Raw genomic sequence first — 19,332 nt, 5'->3', positions numbered from 1 at the left:
AACCCAGGTCTCCTGCATTGCAGGCAGACCCTTTAACCTCTGAGCCACCAGGGAAGCCACCGCAATGAGAAGCCCAGGCATCACAAAGAAGCGCGGCGCCTACTGGCTGCAACTAAAAGCTTGCGGGCATCAACGAAGACCCAGTGCAGTCAAAAATAAATAAATGAATAAATAAATACAAGAAAAAATAAAACATTGAGTTGTCTTTAAAAACATATTAAGTATTTTTAAGGGCAAAAGTGAGAAAAGCTGTTTGCACCAAAAATGGGAGATAAGACAATAAATATCTCTGTTTCTTGAATTTTCTAAATATTTGCCTCCCTGCCTTTGATTCTCCTGTTCCATCTATCTAGACTTTCTCTCTATACTGTTCCCCAGGCAAGCGTATGGCTTCCTCAGCCATGCCCTCCTCCTGACAGCATCACATGCTGAGCTCATTACAGCCTAACCCCCACTAGCTTGTGAACCCAAAGAAGGCAAAGGTTGGGTCCCATTCTGGGTGTCTGTCCAGTGAAGGAAGAGTTCATTCCAGTTGGTTAGAAAACTATTAACTAAGTGGTTAAAGAAGAGAAAATCTAAATACATCCTACAATAGATGATGTGATTTCATAGTAAACATCGTCAATAAAATACTTAAAGTCATCAATAAAAAATAACTAAAACTCATCACTACTAAATAAACATATTTTTAAAAATGATAATGCCAAATGCAGTAATAACTTGTAGTAAAACCGGAATAGACCACCCACAGCAGTAGCTCAATGATATGCACAGAATTTTATTTATGCTAGGGAAGCAACTGGGAATGAATTAGTAAGCTATGGTGTATCAATCCAATAGGAAATTCCACAGCAATTAAAAGTGATAGTTACGAAGACAATTCAGACATGAAACTGTTATGAAATTGTATGTTTTATAATAAACAAAAGCTGCAAAGAAAACAGAAACAGTTTGACTTTGGATGTCACAGTGAGGGTGAATCTTTAGTATGTTTTATTTTTATTTTTATTAGTGTGCTCTACTGCTTCAGCAGCATAAAAATTGATCATCTTTTTTAGGGCCATGTTCTAAAGTTCTGTATTAAAATGCAATATGATCTCTAGCAATTTCAGTTTTGTATAACACTGTGACTCAACACCTTTTTTATTACAATTTGAAAATATCCCTTTCACCTCCTCACACAAATACTGTATTGATATGTTTGGGCATCTGGGTGACTGTTTTGACATTCTTGCATTTATGTAAAAAAAAAGTCACAGGAGGAGTCTAGGTAAAGGTGATAAACTGAAGACACACACATTTTCTCTCCGTCTCAGAATCTCCTTTAAACAACAATATAGGGTTTCTTTTTGTTTGTTTGTTTCATTTCCATTATGGTTTATTACAGGATATTGAATATAGTTCCCCATGCTATATGGTAAGATCTTATTATTTATCTATTTATATAGCATATATATATGCTATATATATCTATATAGCAGTGTTTTTATCTACTAGTCTCAAACTACCAATCCTTCCCTCCCCTACTCAGGGTTTCTTTAAAAAGCCTGAACAACAAGAACGGAGAATGAAAGAGCGGGGAACGTCTACAAAATTTGGGAAGTTCAAAAGCAGATGGATAAATTACCTGACTAGTACTGAGAAAAATGAAACAAGCTGGTAGTAGGGAAAGTTGACAAGCAACTCTATGGCAGAAACCAACACAATATTGTGAAGCAAATATACTCCAATTAAATTTTTTTTTTAAATCAAAGGAGAAGCAACCCAATTGAGACCATAGGACCCCTGAGTGGATCAGGATTAGACATCACCTCTGAAAGTGAGGGTGAAGGTGAAGATGGTGCTTTCTGTTTTTTTCTTTGGCTGCAACATATTGCTCGTGGGATCTTAGTTCCCCGACCGCAGACTGAACCCAGGTCCTTGGCAGTAAAAGCATAGAGTTCTAACCACTGGACCACTATGGTATTCCCAAAGATGGTGCTTTTAAGGAGCAGGACCCCTGTGGAATGCATACCCGAGAAACATTTTGATTTCCAGAACTGCTGCCCCCACTCAGCTGGACAACCTTCTTTCTTGAACGCCAACATGTAACTGGAGGTTTTTTTCTCTACAGAAGATAAAGCTTGTGCTTTGTAATGTAAGGAACTTTATCAAATAAATGTGTCTATCTGTCTTTTAGAACCATCACACTGGTCCCTGGAGTGAAGGGTATGAAGGGTGAGATAGAGCCAGAAGGCAGGGAAACCAGTGAGTCAACTTGTGAAAACTGGGTAGGAGATCGCTGGCAGCAGAAGCACTGGAGAGAGATGTTTTTGGGAAACAGAAATCACAAGGCTTAGTTAAGTGATTTGATGTAGAGGAGAGGCAGAGGAGAGTAAGTCAAGGACGATTCCCAGTTCTTCCTACTGGATGACTTCTATATGGTCTCTATATGGCTCTGTCTCCTCCCTGCTCATTGTTTTATTTATCTCAGGATTTTTGTCATAAACCCTGGTAGCTCACGGGGGCTTCCCTGTGGCTCAGACTTTAAAGAACCTGCCTGCAAGGTGGGAGACCTGGGTTCGATCCCTGGGTCAGGAAGATCCCCTAGAGAAGGAAATGGCAATCCACTCTAGTATGCTTGCCTGGAGAATTCCATGGACAGACAACTTGGTGAGCTATAGCCCATGGGGTTGCACAGAGTCGGATACGACTGAGCCACAAACACACTGGTAACTCAAATCTTTGGGGAAGGAAGTGGAGAAAACCTTCCTCAGCAATGATTTCTCCATCCTTCTTCTACTCCATGCTCCAGAGCAGAAGCAAGTTTTAAGGAAACTGGGGATAAAAAGCAGGCTGCCATTTGTGTGAGGTGCTTACAAACCAGGTAGTAGTAATTTAGGTGTCCACACAGTAGATGTGTAAATGCAGAATGATGTCATTTTCTGTGCAAACTAGCCATCATCTGGAGCAACGATTCTATTTGTCTTTGCCATTCAAATCATTTGGGGAATAACAACTCACCCTAGCATCACTGGGCTTCCCTGGTGGCTCAAACAGTAAAGAATCTGCCTGCAATGCAGGAGACCCAGGTTTGATCCCTGGGTAGCGAAGTACCCTGGAGAAGGGAGTGGCTACCCACTCCAGTATTCTTGCCTGAAGAATTCCATAGACAGAGGAGCCTGGCAGGCTACAGCCCATGGGGTTGCATAGAATCGGACACAACTGAGCAACAAATACTAGCATCAAACCTGTCCCAATACACGTCTCCATCTAAGCTGTTGATAATTCTTGGATGATATTGTGGAAAAGTTGTGCATAGGAAAAGGGTGAGATGAAATGAATTCTTGCTTTTCTTTATCTGGGCAATGCTTCTTTTAAGTGATACCTACTGGTGTTTGACAGTAGAATGAAGCACATTTTAATGTCATGCAACCTTTTAAAAAACCCTATTCTCTTCTTTTTCCTGTCTTACTGTAATTGTAGAAGGAATCAATAAATAAAGACATTGACCTTGACAATGGATAAATATGGCACCTAGACTCAGTTTAGCCATTACAAAGTTACATGTCTCATTATCCTGGCAAGTTCCTGGAAGCCACATGCAGTTGAGCCTAAAAAAATCCTATAAAATCCTTTTCATTATGACCAAGGAACAACTGCAGAGTATCTGCGTGGATAATACTGCCACATCTTTTTTAGGAGAACAGCTGGTAGCTCAATGGCCTTCTTTCTTTAAAAAAAAAAAAAGTGCCTCTTGCTCTGAAGTTTCAGCAGGAAACTGCTGCTTCATCATCGAGTCATGTCACATATTTTATGGTGCTAAACTTTGCCGTAGGAGTTGAGAAACAAAAATGAAAGAAAATTGATGCACTGTATGAATCGGTGCCAGTGAACAGAGAGTAATGGGTGAGCATAAAACTCAGCATCTACCGAGAGTGAAGGGTACACAGTCCGTTGACATTCGGAACTTGAACATGAGCACCCTTTCAGATGCCTGGAGGGAAGATAACGCTCAGCGGAGGGTTTATCGGTGGTGGTGCAATCTGATCGTGGGTTCTGGTACAATTTCAGGGGGAAGAAGTGTGTAGGAGAATGGACTCAGATGAAAAGGCTCTGACTCTGAAAGATCAGAAATGATGTGACAGACTCCTTAGAAATGAGGAACAAGAGTTGGCTAGAATACTTCCCACATGGACACAGGCATGGATGCAAAAAAATGCACCTGCCCTTGGCGTGTAAGAGGAGAAATAACTCGTTTCCTGATTTTCAAAGGGAGACAGTACACCAGAGTAATTAATGAAAAATAGTATTAATGCAGTTTATATACAGAGTCCTCAATAAATCATTAAGAAAGAACATCCCAATTACACATAAAGAAATGACACCAACACTGAGCATTATGCAAGAAGAAATCCATCCAGTGAACAAGCATTTAAAAGGTTTATCCTGAATAATAAACAGACTGCTAAGAACAGCCATGACATATTATTTTGCATCTTTTATTTTGATAGAAAAAGATAACACAAAAGATGCATTGACATGGCCATACTTTTATATTGCTGATGGCACTAAATTTTTATAAGTCTCTTTTTGGAAGCAATCTGTCAATAGGTATAAATACATTCCTATCTGGTAAACAACATTCTTGAAAGCTTTTCTGGGTTTAACAGTCTGAAATGCAGGAGAAAGTGCATATATGAAGATGTTAATTTGTGTGTGTGTTTCAAGTTGGAATTCTCCAGGCAAGAATACTGGAGTGGGTAGCTATTAGCTTCTCCAGGGGATCTTCCTGACTCAATGATTGACTCTGGGTTTCCTGTGTTACAGGCAGATTCCTTGCTCTCTGAGCCACCAGGGAAGCCCCTTTAAATGGAGGCAGTCTTAACGTCCAACGTAGGGCAAGTTAAATAAATAGTGACATATCCATTGCCTACATGACTTACTAAACATTCTAATTATGATAACTTCATAGCAATGTAGAATATATAGTAAGCAATTATATATTCAATTAAAGGGAAAATAAATAAGAGGAATATTTAATGGGAAATATACTGTATTAGAAACATGAAAAATAATAGCTAACATTTAAATAGCATTCTTCATTGCTATCCACTTTGTTAAGCACTTTGCATTGATTATCCTATTGAATCTCCATAACAGCCCCATGAGGTTAGCATCCCGTTCACAGATGTGCAAACTTTGACTTGGAGATATAAAGTTACTTGTCTAAAGTGACAGAGCTGGTAAGCAGACTTAGATATTCTGGCCTCTGCTCTGGAGCTCTTAACCAATGCTCCGTAGCACCCTTTCTGAAGGAATGAAAGAAAAGAACTGGACAAGAACATGAAAAAAATCAACATAAGTATATTCAGCGAGTGGGATTACCACCCACAGTTTCTGGATATTAGAGTTTTGTTTCAATAATATAAACTATTCTCTAAAACCTCTATTTCTGATGAAAAGGAGATGGATACAAATGACTATACTAAATAGATATCATGAAGGGAAATGGCAACGTGGTCTCTCATTCAATCTTCCTTCTTCAATCTTTACTGGGGAAAAAGAGGCTCTAACCATCCGCCTTCACCATATGTTATAGTGAGGACAGGTGGGTCAGCTTATTACCCCACTGCTGGGATCTTGGGGTCAGCATTATGACATTTTGAGTTGGCTATTTCTTTGTTGTGGGCACTGTCCTGTGGATTACAGGATATCTAGCAGCATTCTCAGCCTCTATCCATCAAATACCACCAGCACACTCCCTCCAAGTTGTGATGACCAAAAATGTCTCCAGACATTGCCAAGTGTCTCCTGGGGGGCAAAATTGTCCTAGGTTGAGAACCAGTGCCTAAAGAATTCATTTCCTTTCATTTGGGTTCCATGGTCTTCCTATGAAGATGTGAAAATGTTAGTCACTCAGTTGTGTCCAACTCTGTGTGATCCAATGGACTGTAGCCTGCCAGACTCCTCTGTCCATGGGATTCTCCAGGCAAGAATACTGGAGTGGGTTGCTATGCCCTCCTCCAGGGGATCTTCTAGGTCCAGGGATTGAACCCAGGTCTCCCACATTGTAGACAGATTCTTTAATATCTGAGCAACAAGGGTCTTCCTATAGCCTTTTGATATTAATTGGATATTAATATGACTGTCCTAGAGTGCTTTTCCTACTGAGAAGAGGAATCCAATCAACCGACACGAGAATAACTCTTGGGACCAGGATGGTTCTATTTCAGCTTTCTAATGAAAGCTGACCACTTGACATTTACACGGATCAGTCAGCCTCTTGGGAATTCTTCAATTTTTAAGTCCATACTCCAGGGACAACAGGGGGCACTACAGAGTGCTTAGAATTTGGCATCAAGCAGACAGACCAAGTCTTCTTTTATTGACTAAGTAGGACTGATCTTACCTCTCTGAACCTTGATTTTTATCATATTTAAAGGGAAATACTAGTACCTACTCTGAAGAACTGCATTGAGGATTTGAAAAGAAAGAATACATAATCAATAAGAAATTTTAGGATAACCCTAAGGAGTTTACAAGGTGGAGTGGGGGTACAGAAACATACGAACATAAATTCAGTGTTGGGTGAGGGGTTCCATGAGTATGTCTTTGCTCCAGGTTAGACTGGCCTTTCCCAGTGGATGTTTTCTAGCTCCCTTACCTCTCTCATCATTGCATTCATCACAGTTCAAGAGATCTTCCACCAGACTATAGGTTAAGAGGGCATGGATTAGGTTACCTCAGTACCCCTACTACCTGCATGGTGTCTGGCTTACATTAGGCACTGAAAAAAGAATTTTTAAAATAATTAAGTGAAGAAATAACTGTTGAATGTATGTGCTAAGTCGCCTCAGTCGTGTCTGACTCTTTGTGACCCTGTGGACTGTAGCCCACCAGGCTCTTCTGTCCCTGGGACTCTCCAGGCAAGAATCCTGGAGCAGGTTGTCATGCTCTCCTCCATGAAATGTTCATTATCCAAGGACCGAACCCATGTCTCTTTTGTCTCCTGCACTGGCAGGCAGGTCCTTTACCACTAGCACCGCCTTGGGAAGCCCACTGAATGTACAGGGTGTGATGAAAAGAGAGAGAGATGAATGAATTCTGCCTAAATCAGGGGCAGAAATACAGTCAAGAAAGTGGCTACATTTGTGTTGCCTCTTGAAAGAGGAACAGAGTTTCTCTAGGCAGAAATAAATACGAAGGATGTTCCAGACAATGGTGAGTACATACTAAGGTCTGACTGTGAAAAGCCATGTTAAACAGTATGGAATTCAACCTGAAAAGCACAGAGGGTCCCACTGGGACGTTTAAAAGTAGAACTGTCATTCTTAAACTCATAAATGTTGCCATGAAATCTCTGAATACTTTTTAAAACTGTGATTTAAATATGGAAAATATCAAGCACACATGAAAGTATAAGGAAGAGTATAATGAACCCCCATGATTCTATCAGTCAATTTCAGAATATATTAGCTCATAGCAATCTCTGCCTCATCTATAACCCTATCCACTTTCCTTATCTTGGGTAATTTTGAGGCAGGTTCCAGACACCAAAGTATTTCATCTGTAAATATCTCCTTTTCTATCTCTAAAAGCAAAAGACTATGATGCCAACACAACCATGATCCTACAATCAAACTTCCCTCTTTCTCTCTCTTCCCCTCCCACCCATTCTGTATCCTCCTTCTTCACCCTCCCCTCTTTGTCTTCCTGAGTCTCTCACCTATTTGGTGAAAAAAACAGATCCTTTGTCCTAAAGAATTTCTCACGTTTTAGATTATGTTGATTTGGTGTCGTTGAACATGCTGCTCTCCCTCTTCTATTTTCTCTAAGCTGGAAATTAGATTCAGAGGCTTGACCAGACTCAGGTTTGATTTTGGCTTTTTGGCAAGACAATTTCATAGGTATCCTGTACATCCACTGGAAGGTACTTAATGTCTGCTTGTCTCTCTGTGACATTAACAAATATTGATCATTTCTTGGATGTATTATTTCACACAGTGTACAAATTGCTACTATTGCATCATTCCATCTTCAGCGACTAACTGGGTGACTAATTGGGATCTGATCTGATAAAAAGAAACCGTCCCTTATCAACTACTCTGTTACTATGAGGTACAATTTATACAGGAAAGGCTTCATTCCTTTCCTATATTAACCAGTATTCAAAATGAAGAAACCAGTTCCCTAAAATTATCCAAAAGTAACCAATGTGCTGTTGTTCTTAAATCTAATTCTGACCTCATGGATGGGTTCAAGTGTATGTGATGAGTTTCATTCCATTGCAGATATGATCCTTATTATCTCACTGCCTTTGGGCTCAATTTGGCTCTTGAGTTCTTCTGATCCTACTAAACTTTGACAGCCACTTTGTTTTCTGGCACAACGTGATGATAAAGAGCTTATCTTGTACCAAAAGTTCTTAAAAATTTTTTTCTTCTTTAATGGGAGAAGGCAATGGCACCCCACTCCAGTACTCTTGCCTGGAAAATCCCATGGATGGAGGAGCCTGGAAGGCTGTAGTCCATGGGGTTGCTAAGAGTCAGACATGACTGAACGACTTCACTTTCACTTTCATGCATTGGAGAAGGAAATGGCAACCCACTCCAGTATTCTTGCCTGGAGAATCCCAGGGACGGGGGAGCCTGGTGGGCTGCCATCTATGGGGTCGCATAGAGTTGGACACGACTGAAGCGACTTAGCAGCAGCAGCAGCAGCAGCAGTACCTAGAGACCACATTTCTTACACCAAAAGCCCTCATTGCTATTGCTGCTGCAACTCATTGCTATTGAGTTGCCCATTACTTCTAGTTGTTTGCAAATAATAGAACTAAGATAAATGCAAGCAACAGAACTAAGATATACACTGTTTTATAGGTGAAATACACTATGAATTTTAATTTAGGACTACTATTTTAATTATTTTAAAACTTGATTTCTTCAATAGTGTGTCTTTGTTCCCATACTCTTATGTCAAAAATCCTAGTTCCCAATGTTGTTGCTAACATCACTGTATATTAGATCAGTTCACTTCAGTTCAGTTCAGTCGTGTTTGACTCTTTGCGACCTCATGAATTGCAGCATGCCAGGCATATTTGATGCCCATCCTCAAATACAACAGTCTCATAATAACAGCACCAACATTACCACAAAAAACAATTACCAAAAGAAAGTTGAGGATTTTTTGGAGTTAACTTTGTATATCTTATCAGAGATGTACAGTAAAACCGTGTGTTTTAAAGTTATTTGAAATAATCCCCATCTGTGCTTATGTCAGGCTTCCCAGCTGTCTCAGTGGTAAAGAATCTACCTGCCAATGCAGGAGACACAGAAGATGTGGGTTCAATTCCTGGGTCAGAAAGATCCCTTGGAGGAGGAAATGACAACCTACTCCCAGTATTCTTGCCTGGAGAATGCTATGGACAGAGGAGCCTGGCGGGCTACAGTCCATGGGGCTGCAGAGTTGAACACGACTGCACGTACTAGTGTCAAAAATTTAATAGGCAGTTAATTTGTTTTAGTCTTCATGCTGATTTTAGGAAGTCCTTTTAAAAAGTTAATTTTGTTTTATAAGTATTAAGACTGTGATGTTTAGAGAGTCAAGCCTATAACACAAGGCATATAATCCAGAGAGCTGAGATTCTATGCTTCTCTCATGTTTCTCCCCTTTTGGAGCTTTTAAAAATATGTCAAATTATGTGTGTATCTGTGTATTTGTATCTATTCCTTTTCTTATGTACTATAGACCTTGATTTTTGTCACCTTAGAGTACATTTTATGTATCACATATTTCTCATACTTGCATTACACCTGCATTATATGACGTTAGTATTTAAAGTCTAATCTTAATGGCCATTTTCCCCCAAGCTTTGCTATTACAAATAGTGTTACAAAAATGTTTTTCTACATATTTCTTTTTATATTTTTGTTTGTGTATCTTTGAGGTAAGACACTTAGAGAGGGCTTGCTGTGTCAATGTTAAATACCTAAGTAATTTGCTAGATATTGCCAATTTCTCTTCCATATTCATTATATTTTTGCATTTCCCCCAACAATGCATGGGAATACCTATGTCTCCAGAGAGCTGCCAATAGAGAATGTCATTATTTGGATTTTTGCCAACTTGAAAGGTGAGAACTAGCATCTCACTGTAGTTTTAATCTGCATTTCTGTTATGATCAAGGTTAAGCACCTTTTCGTATACTTACAGGATTTTGCATTTCTTTTTTGAACTGTCTAATTATCTTTCCTTCGCATATTTCTATAGAATTCTTACTTCTATTTTCTATTTTTAGAAGATTGTTTTCATATGAGGGATACTATTCCTGCCTGATTTAAGTTACAAATATTTTTTCCAATTTGGAATCTGATCTGTGACTACCTTTTAAAACAGAGATCTATCCATGGTTTGCAATTTGCAAGCCACGTTTAGATTATGGATTTCATATTGATGTAGAGTTGAAATGTGCAAGGTCATCTTCTTAAATCCTTGAAAAACAAGTGTCCTTTAGAGACTATTGCATTACTTGGAACATCATTTGAGTTTTCTACCAGTTGTAATGTATTTATAAGACAAGAGCATAAAAAAAGCCGAGTTTTACCAACCCCTCCATGATAATTTTGTATGGATACCATCAGAAATATAGTGATTTACCCATCTATATTTTCATGTCTTTCAAATCATTAACATTTAAACACCTGGAAACTGATTTTTGGTAATTAACCTTTTAAAAACGAGTAGTCTATTTATCCGTGTGTTTCAAAGGTTTTGGCACATCACAATAGCTCCAAAAATGTTTAAAGATATACCATAAGGGGAAAAATAAAAACAAAAGGACAAAAAAATAAATGAACAGAAAGTGGACAGAAACTAGAGACTCAGCCAAATTCTCTCACATAGCATGACATCTTCCACCAAGATATCTATAGTAAAGACGAATTTTATCTTTCAAATCTCTGAATTCTCTCCCTAAGAAAACTGCATCAAAAGAAGTCCATATTTAAGGCATCCCTATACCTAGTCCAGTTCAGTCACTCAGTCGTGTCCAACTCTTTGTGACCCCATGAATCACAGTATGCCAGGCCTCCCTATCCATCACCAACTCCTGGAGTCCACCCAAACCCATGTCCATTGAGTCGGTGATGCCATCCAACCATCTCATCCTCTGTCATCCCATTCTCTTGCCCTCAATCTTTCCCAGCATCAGGGTCTTTTCAAATGAGTCAGCTCTTCTCATCAGGTGGTCAAAGTATTGGAGTTTCGGCTTCGGCATCTGTCCTTCCAATGAACACCCAGGACTGATCTCTTTAGGATGGACTGGCTGGGTCTCCTTACAGTCCAAGGGACTCTCAAGAGTCTTCTCCAACACCACAGCTCAAAAGCATCAATTATTTGGTGCTCAGCTTTCTTCACAGTCCAACTCTCACATCCATACATGAACAATGGAAAAACCATAGCCTTGACTAGACAGACTTTTGTTGACAAAGTAATATCTCTGCTTTTTAATATGCTGTCCAAGTTGGTCATAAGTTTCCTTCCAAAGAGTGAGCGCCTTTTAATTTCATGGCCGCAATCACTATCTGCAGTGATCTTGGAGCCCCCAAAAATAAAGTCAGCCACTGTTCCCTCTGTTTCTCCATCTATTTTCCATGAAGTGATGGGACCGGATGTCATGATCTTAGTTTATATAAAAGTTATTAATAATATTTATTTTATGCCAGCAGTGTCCAGAAGTATGATTCCAGAGGAATCATAGCTTTTTTAAATGGAGTCAATATAAATGTGAGGTTGGACACACCATCTGTGCTTGAGAAGGTTTGTCTCTCTTTGTCAAGGATGCAAGCAGTGGATTAATTATGGGAAGGACTTTGCTGGGCCTGGGAAGGTGAAAAAGAGGACAACCAATGATTCATCCACGGTTTGCTCATGTGAGTTATGGAAGAATATTATTCAGGTTGAACTGTTATAAATAGAGGGAAAGAGAAAGATTGTAAAAAACATTAAATTTGAAAGCGAAAAACTTACAAATTCTGTGGGAAGTAGAACTCTACAAACACATTACCTGTAATATATGTTTGGATATATGTATTGTATGTGGACAAATACATAGATAAGAGTGACAAATTCCTCTTCAAAAATCTACTAGCAAATTGTAATATTACAGCTCAGAAAGCTAGAGAAAGAAAGAGTATTTACTGGGTACTATCATAGGCAGAATATTTGGCATACTTGAACTTCAATCTTTCCAAAAAACCCTATGAGGATTACAGCCAAGGAGACGAAGGCCCCGTGCAGTTACATAATTTTCCAAAGTTTGCTCACAAGAAGTAAGGAGGCTAGAACCCAAGGCTGAATCTGTAACTCTTCATTACTTTTTTCCCCACTATACCTGCTGACTTTAAAATACATTGATGGTTTCCCCCATTACCACCATAGATCTGTGTCTCAAGTCCATTTGCTCTCAACAAAGAGTCACAGGACTCTGAGAGTCTGGGCCAAATTTTGTTTTTCATTAAATGGAATTATGAGAATAAACAAGAAATATTGCTAACATAAAATGTAATGCACCCTTCTGCTCAGGAATGAGTTAGAAATCCAAGAGAAAACCAAATCAAGCCCACAACTAATAACTAGGTGTTTTTCTGGCTGAAGCAATGATACAAGGATTTCTTACTATTGATGTTCTATTCACTGGGTTGAGGCAGAGCCTGGAGAACTCTTGGATCTTTTATTGGAACAGTAATTATCTCCTAGTAGAGACAGAAAGATCTCCTTTGTTTGTAACACAAACTACTTGGGTTACCTTATCATGACTCTATCAGGCTCTAGGAAGTATAATCGTAATGTAATTGTGAAATGAAGATGTAATTTGAGGATAGTCCATTATGTTGTAGAGTTTCCTCTACATTACTTAAAGTATTTTGTGAACAGTAAGTTATTTAATAATTGACAGAAATCCTGTCTCCATCTATCCTCTGACAAATAACCCTAGCCAATATATATACTTAAAAATCTTTGGACATAAACTGATAAAGATATTTTGCACAGAAAAACTGAGCACTTCCCAAATGCTTCTAGGTCCTTTCAAAGAACAGAACTGATAAATTAAGTCTATTGGATATGTTATAAGTCTAATTCTGTACCACAAGATTTTAACTTGACTTCTTCAGCCTACAGTCTTCATGTTCTTTCTTTTATTCAGAAAACCCTGCTTCCTGACATAACCAACATTCCAACTCCTTTATTTTTCTATAACATTTGCCAATCTGCATGAGGACATCAGCTCCACCTTCACATTATTTGACTTGGTGAAAGTCAGAGGCAAACGTTCTGATCCTCAAAAATAAGAACATCACTCCCAGATGTTTGGGGATAGTCTTTGGGGTTTGGACTCAGCAGACTTTAGCAGACCCATATGGGACTCCCAGATCTCCCAGGTCTACTGAGGCTGCACAATTCTTCTCTAGTGTTTTAGCTTCAGTGAGAGATCGCACCGGAAGATGTGGACAGTGCACTGTCACCTCCCTGCAAGGCAGCTAATGGTACAGCCATACTCAATGGAATTCTGACTCACTCACCGGCTGAAGTCACTTAACCTCTCTGAATGTCAGTGTCTTCACCTGCGGGGTCATGCCCACCACACACATATGTGTGGATTAACTATGATTTTTAAAGTAGAAGCAGTTCTGTTCGTGAGGAAGCTAAGGAACTGTAGGTGAGAAGTTGCATTCATCCAGAAATCTTTCTATAAACTATCTATGTGCATGCCTGTGTGCTAAGTCACTTTCATCATGTCCAGTTCTGTGCGACCCTATGGACTGCAGCCTGCCAGGCTCCTCTGTTCATGGATTCTCCAGGCAAGAATACTGGAGTGGGTTGCCATGCCCTCTTCCAGGAGATCTTCCCTCCCCAGGGGTCAAACCTGTGTCTTTTATGTCTGCCTGCATTGGCAAGCAGGTTCTTTACCACTAGCGCCACCTGGGAAGCCCGTAAAGTAAATGAGTGACTTAGCTCTAAGCTTCCTGAGCATGGGCACTGTTTATGTTTTGTTCACCCCAGAAATTTAAGGGTTTAGCACCTTGCCTGGCACAGCACAGGATCTCAAAATCATTATTTTTGAGCAAGAAGAGACATTAATCAATCATCAGGTACTTCTTGATTGCTTTCAATGCACATGTGTGTGGAGCAGATGGGAAATACATGGCTGTTCTATCACAAGCTTTATGACAACAGTGACCCCATCTAACTGGCTCAGCTCTTTCTCTATAGATCTATAGTGTTTCAAACTGTTTCTGGTACTATTACAGATGCTCAATAAATATGGGTGAAGTGAGTGAGTCCCTCTGTCAAGTATACATGGAATTTTAGGGAGAAAGCATATATACATTAAGATTTTGAGAACCACTCAGCCCCAATCTGTGGGCGCTGGAGATGGGCAGGGCTCTCCAGGGGAGAAGGGGGGCTTCTTTGAGGAGGGGGGAACCCATTCCTGTGATGCATGAATGGGCTGTGAGGAAGCGGAAAAGCGGCAGGATGGCCGTCTCCGAGGGGAACAGCAGGCGCAAACACAGAGAAGTCGGATGCAAGACGCTTGTGGGTGGAGAGAGATGCATAGGAACAGGGTCACCCCACAGCATTTCCCGAAGCAGCCTTCAGCACTGATGGAGATCTCACTCTCTTCTGTCCTGGGTTGATGGATGGGACCAGCCATTTACATTCTCTCAATCTCAGGCAGTCCTGTGACATCCTGGTTGCAGCACTTATCGCAGAGGACCCTGGAGCTGACAGTGTCTCTCAAGATTTCTGAAACATGAAAATTGCCATTTGAAATCCTTTAACTGTTTTCTGTCTCTCAGACTTAAATTTGCATTTATCATTGTAGAAGAGTGTCTCGTTCTCCACGGAAATCACTTCAAGGGTTTCCTAGATACTAAAACATTGAACAAAGTTCCACCCCAAGTCCCTGGAGAAAATGGAAACCTTGACCTACTTGAATGCAGGTGATTTAGGCAGAGAGTAAGTTCTACAAGCCTGTGCAGTTGACCATTCTGCACATAGCTCTGGGGGCAGAAATTATGTTTTCATTATATATATATATATATATATATATATATATATATATATATATATACACACACACACACATAAATGAATCTACTTTAGAGTTATGGGTGGTCTTCTTTGGTATCTATTGCTAGAGACAGAATACTGTACCAAAAATAGGTAGGCATATGGATGTGAGGGGAGTTTTGGAAAGAATAGATACAGGTATATGTACGGCTAAGTCCCTTCACTATTCCCCGGAAACTATCAGGCATTGTTTGTTAATCAGTTATACCTCAATACAAAATAAAAAAGTTTTTTTTTAAAGGAACAGGTAGGCACATGCTTATTAACCTCTTTCCATTGAAATAAAGTCACTGAAATTCAGATGTCTGGGTTGATGTGACAACACAGATTTAATTTTTTGTGATGCAAAATGTGACATTATTTAACACCAAAGTATGGAGGTTGTGCAATTCTTTTTTAATGTGTTTCCAATTCTGTAGGTGACTCTAAGCTCCATGAGACTAGACAACCATGACATTTTCACCTGTACTTGGGGCCTGGGTCCCTGAAGGGCAAGCATGCTCAGGATACTGTCTATGGAAGGAGGTGGGCTGCCTTGTCCTTCCAGCACTCAAGCAAGGCAAGGTGGCCAGCTGGTGCCATGGTTGTCCATGCACTGCGGTTAAGAGCGTGGACTCTGACAGCATATGGCCTGAATTCCCGTTCTGACGCGATCCTTCCCTACTAGATCAAGTTGGGCAAGTCACTTTACCTCTCTATGCTGTGTTTTTTTTTTAATGTATTAGGTAATACACTTTAGTCTCCTTTACTATGCTCTATTTCTTCTCACTACAGAACATATCGTGTTACAATCTATAGTTTTTTATGCCATTTTTCATCTCTTTCTCCCCTCAGGAGTGTAAACAAAATGCAAGGATTTTTGATTAATCACGAGTATAAATTATTTTTTTATTACTCATAGCACAGTACCTGGCCCACAGTAGGTGCTTAGTAAAAGTTACCTGACCAAATAAAGCACTTAGAAGGATGCTCAATAAATGTCAGTCGTCGTTAACATTTCTCTTTCTTCCCTTCTATTACTCACAGTGTCCAGGAAAGTCTTCACATGTAAGCCTGGTCTCTAGTGTATGGGGAACAACACAGAGCAACCTGTTTCAGGGCTGAGACATGATGGCCCTACCACCTCCATGGTTGGTAGCTAACCTACCAACCATGGAGGTTGCCTGTATTGCAGGAGCCCCATAAGGGAATTTTCTCCGGTTATAAGGCAGCAAAGTCTGGACATTTATCTGATACAAGGTAAGAGGTGGGGAAAGAAAGCTAATGCTCCTTTATTTATTTTTTTCTACCAGGCGTGTTGAGCTTATCTCAGTAGAGTTACAAGGAGAGAAGTTCTACATGACTTCTCATCTCTGTTGGCAGATGTTCTGTCTCACCTTTGAGATAACAAGATAACAGATATGATAATATTAATAACAACAAAGGTGTCGCTGATACCATACTCTTCTAAGCCGTTCACATGCGTTATCACATTTAATCCCAACAAATCGGAGTTAGGTAGTCACATGAGCATTTTAGATGAGGAAACTGAGGCCCAGGAGGTGAAGCCAGGTGCCCACTGTCACTTAGTGAGGAAGCCACAGGAAGCGGAAGCGGACTGTGTGTATCTGAGCTCATCAGCACAGTACTACACTGACTTCAGATGTGGGCATGGGTCCAGCTTTTGAAGGCGGGTGACAGTGAGGAAAAGTCATGGAAATCACCATTCACAGAACAGGACTTCAGGATGAGGGGTAAGAGGCCCTGAGTGAGGGGGGACTGAACACGCCTAAGAAACCTAAGAGGTTTTCTAGAAGTGGTGACATTTCCAAGAGACAGCAGGAGCAAAGCAAAGGTATTTCATAGGCCAAGAGCATGCAGACACGGAAGAGAAGAGGCTTCACAGGCAGTGGCATGTGCAAAGACAGAGACAAGAAAGATGCCGCCGCCGCCAAGGGGTGCTGAAATCGGCAACTGGCCTTTACTGAGGTCTAAATGTTTGTGTGCATAGAAATCACCCTTGAAGCTATTACAAAGTGCAGGTTCCTGGGACTCCTCACAGACAAGGACAGAGCTCAGGAGTTCCACTTTAGCAAGAACTCCAAGTGCTTCTGATGATACCGTGTGGATCGCATTTCAGGAAATGTGGCTATTTATGGCTTTTAAGAAAGGAAACATGAAGAATGTGACCAGATCCCTCTTTCATAAAATCTCTCTCATGGGGCAGGAAGGAGGGCCTGGAAGAGAAGAGCTGAGTCATAGGGGTCTCTTAGAAGGCTGACCCAACAGTCCAGTTGAGAGAGGCAAGGGCCTGAACCCAGGCATGGCTGAGGCGGTAGGGGTTCTCCTGCAAGCAGGCTCAGAGCTACCGGTGGCTTCCCTTATCTGAGCATCTTCCTTCGATTGAGTCATGACCCACTGTCTGGGACAATGATAGTAGAAAGGTCAGCTTCTGCTAAAGGAAAACTCCATGTCAACAGCAGAAATGAAACATGCTCTGGAATTAAAGGAGGCTGACATACATACAGAGTAATTCAATCAGAAATATTTTGAGAAGTAGGGTTTTTCAACTATCATGACATTTCAGCATCCAGGTAACATTCTGAGATATTTCACAGACACCCTTAATTAACTCAGCAGTAAGTAATGCCAAAGAGGTGGCACCACATCAGAAATGAGTTGTATTTATTACTCAACATCTACAGAGGACATACTATGGTGGTTAGAGACAGTGACGGGGCGGACTTCCCTGGTGGCTCAGAGGTAAAGAATCTGTCTGCCAATGCAGGAAACAGGGGTTCCATCTCTGGTCCAAGAAGATCCCACATGCTGTGGAACAACTAAGCCTGTGCACCACAGCTACTGAGCCTGTGTTCTAGAGCCTGGGAGCCGAAACTACTGAGCCCACGTGCTGCAGTTATTGAAGATCGCATGCCCCAGGGCCTGTGCTCCGCAACAGGAGAAGCTGCCATAATGAGAAGCCTGAACACTGCAACTAGAGAGCAGCCCCCACTTGCCACAACTAGAGAAAAGCCCACACAGCAACGAAGATCCAATGCAGCATGAATAAATAAATAAAACTATTAGAAAATAAGCAAAAGAAAGAGTGACAGGGGCAAGAATGGCATGGGTTCAGCATGCTGCTTGGGGTGGCCATGATGGAAGAGAGTCACACAATGATGCCACTGGGTTCTAAGTGAGGCCCAGGTACAAGTCTACAAGGGTGCAGAGGTGGGGGAGAGAGAGATGGCTCCTGGCTGAGATGACAAGCCGAGAGGCAGTAGGCCTTGGAAGAGGTGCCTGGTTGTACATGCAGAGATTGACAGGGAAGAGATTTTTAGGCTGAGGCAATAGCTTAAGAACATGGCTATGGAGAGGCAGATGGAGATTGAAGACATAGGGCATAGACACGCACATAAACGGAAGCTTAGGGTTCACAAATGGGTGAAGGATTGGAAATAACAAGTAAAACAAACTACACTTACTGAGCACTCACCACGTGCTGGGCGTACTCTAAGTGCCTTGAGTGTATTGACTCCAAGTCTTATGGGATGACTCTTAGGCCTACCAGACAGAAGGGGTGAAGGGCCTTGAACACTGGGCTAATAAGCTGGGATTTATTCTTCAGGCTGGCAATCTCAAATTGCTCTGTCCTGCCCTCGTGTTCCATGGAGAAGCTTTGGCGGTGCTCTGGGGCATGACATGAGGAATCCAAGGGGCGAAGTACCCCCCTCCCAAACTTCTAAAGTCTAAGTGAAAGATGACCTGCTTTCAGCTATTTGATTTTCTAGGCTTCTAAGTGAGGTTTTGCTTGGAGAAAATATTACTTTCATAATTTTTTGTCTGTAAATTATTTGGAACATCATGATAAAAGTTGAACATATAAACACAAGGTGAATCTGGAAGTAAGTAGAGGATGATATAAAGAGGAAAGCCAGCTTAAAAGTTGTTTAAGTACTCCAGGCAAGAGACACTGGAACCTGGGACTTCCCTGGTGGTCTAGTGGCTAAGACTCCATGCTCCCAATGCAGGGGGCCCGGGTTCCATTCCTGCACAGGGAAGTAGATCCCACATGCCTCAACTAAGAGTTCACTTGCATACCACAATGAAGGTCCCATGTGCCACAAGTGAAACCTGAAACAACCAAACAAATAGGTAAATATTTTCAAAAAGAGAGAGACAGAGAAATACTAGAACCCAGTGCTGGAGCGATGACAGTGATTATGGACGGATCTAGAA

General features: G+C 40.8%; 1 long non-coding RNA gene across 2 annotated transcripts in view; it reads right to left on the bottom strand.

Annotated features, from left to right (window-relative positions):
• Positions 1-14,132: 14,132 nt before the first annotated feature.
• The window catches only part of LOC133230258 (uncharacterized), a 268,249-nt gene continuing 263,049 nt past the window's right edge, over positions 14,133-19,332 (bottom strand). For both annotated transcript variants that reach the window (XR_009730801.1, XR_009730802.1), the window contains exon 4: positions 14,133-14,787. This is a non-coding gene — a long non-coding RNA (uncharacterized LOC133230258). The remainder of the gene's footprint in view (positions 14,788-19,332) is intronic.

Source organism: Bos javanicus, chromosome 18, assembly GCF_032452875.1.
Source record: "Bos javanicus breed banteng chromosome 18, ARS-OSU_banteng_1.0, whole genome shotgun sequence".
NCBI classification, from domain to species: Eukaryota; Metazoa; Chordata; class Mammalia; order Artiodactyla; family Bovidae; genus Bos; species Bos javanicus.
This window is presented reverse-complemented; position numbering and strand designations above follow the sequence as displayed.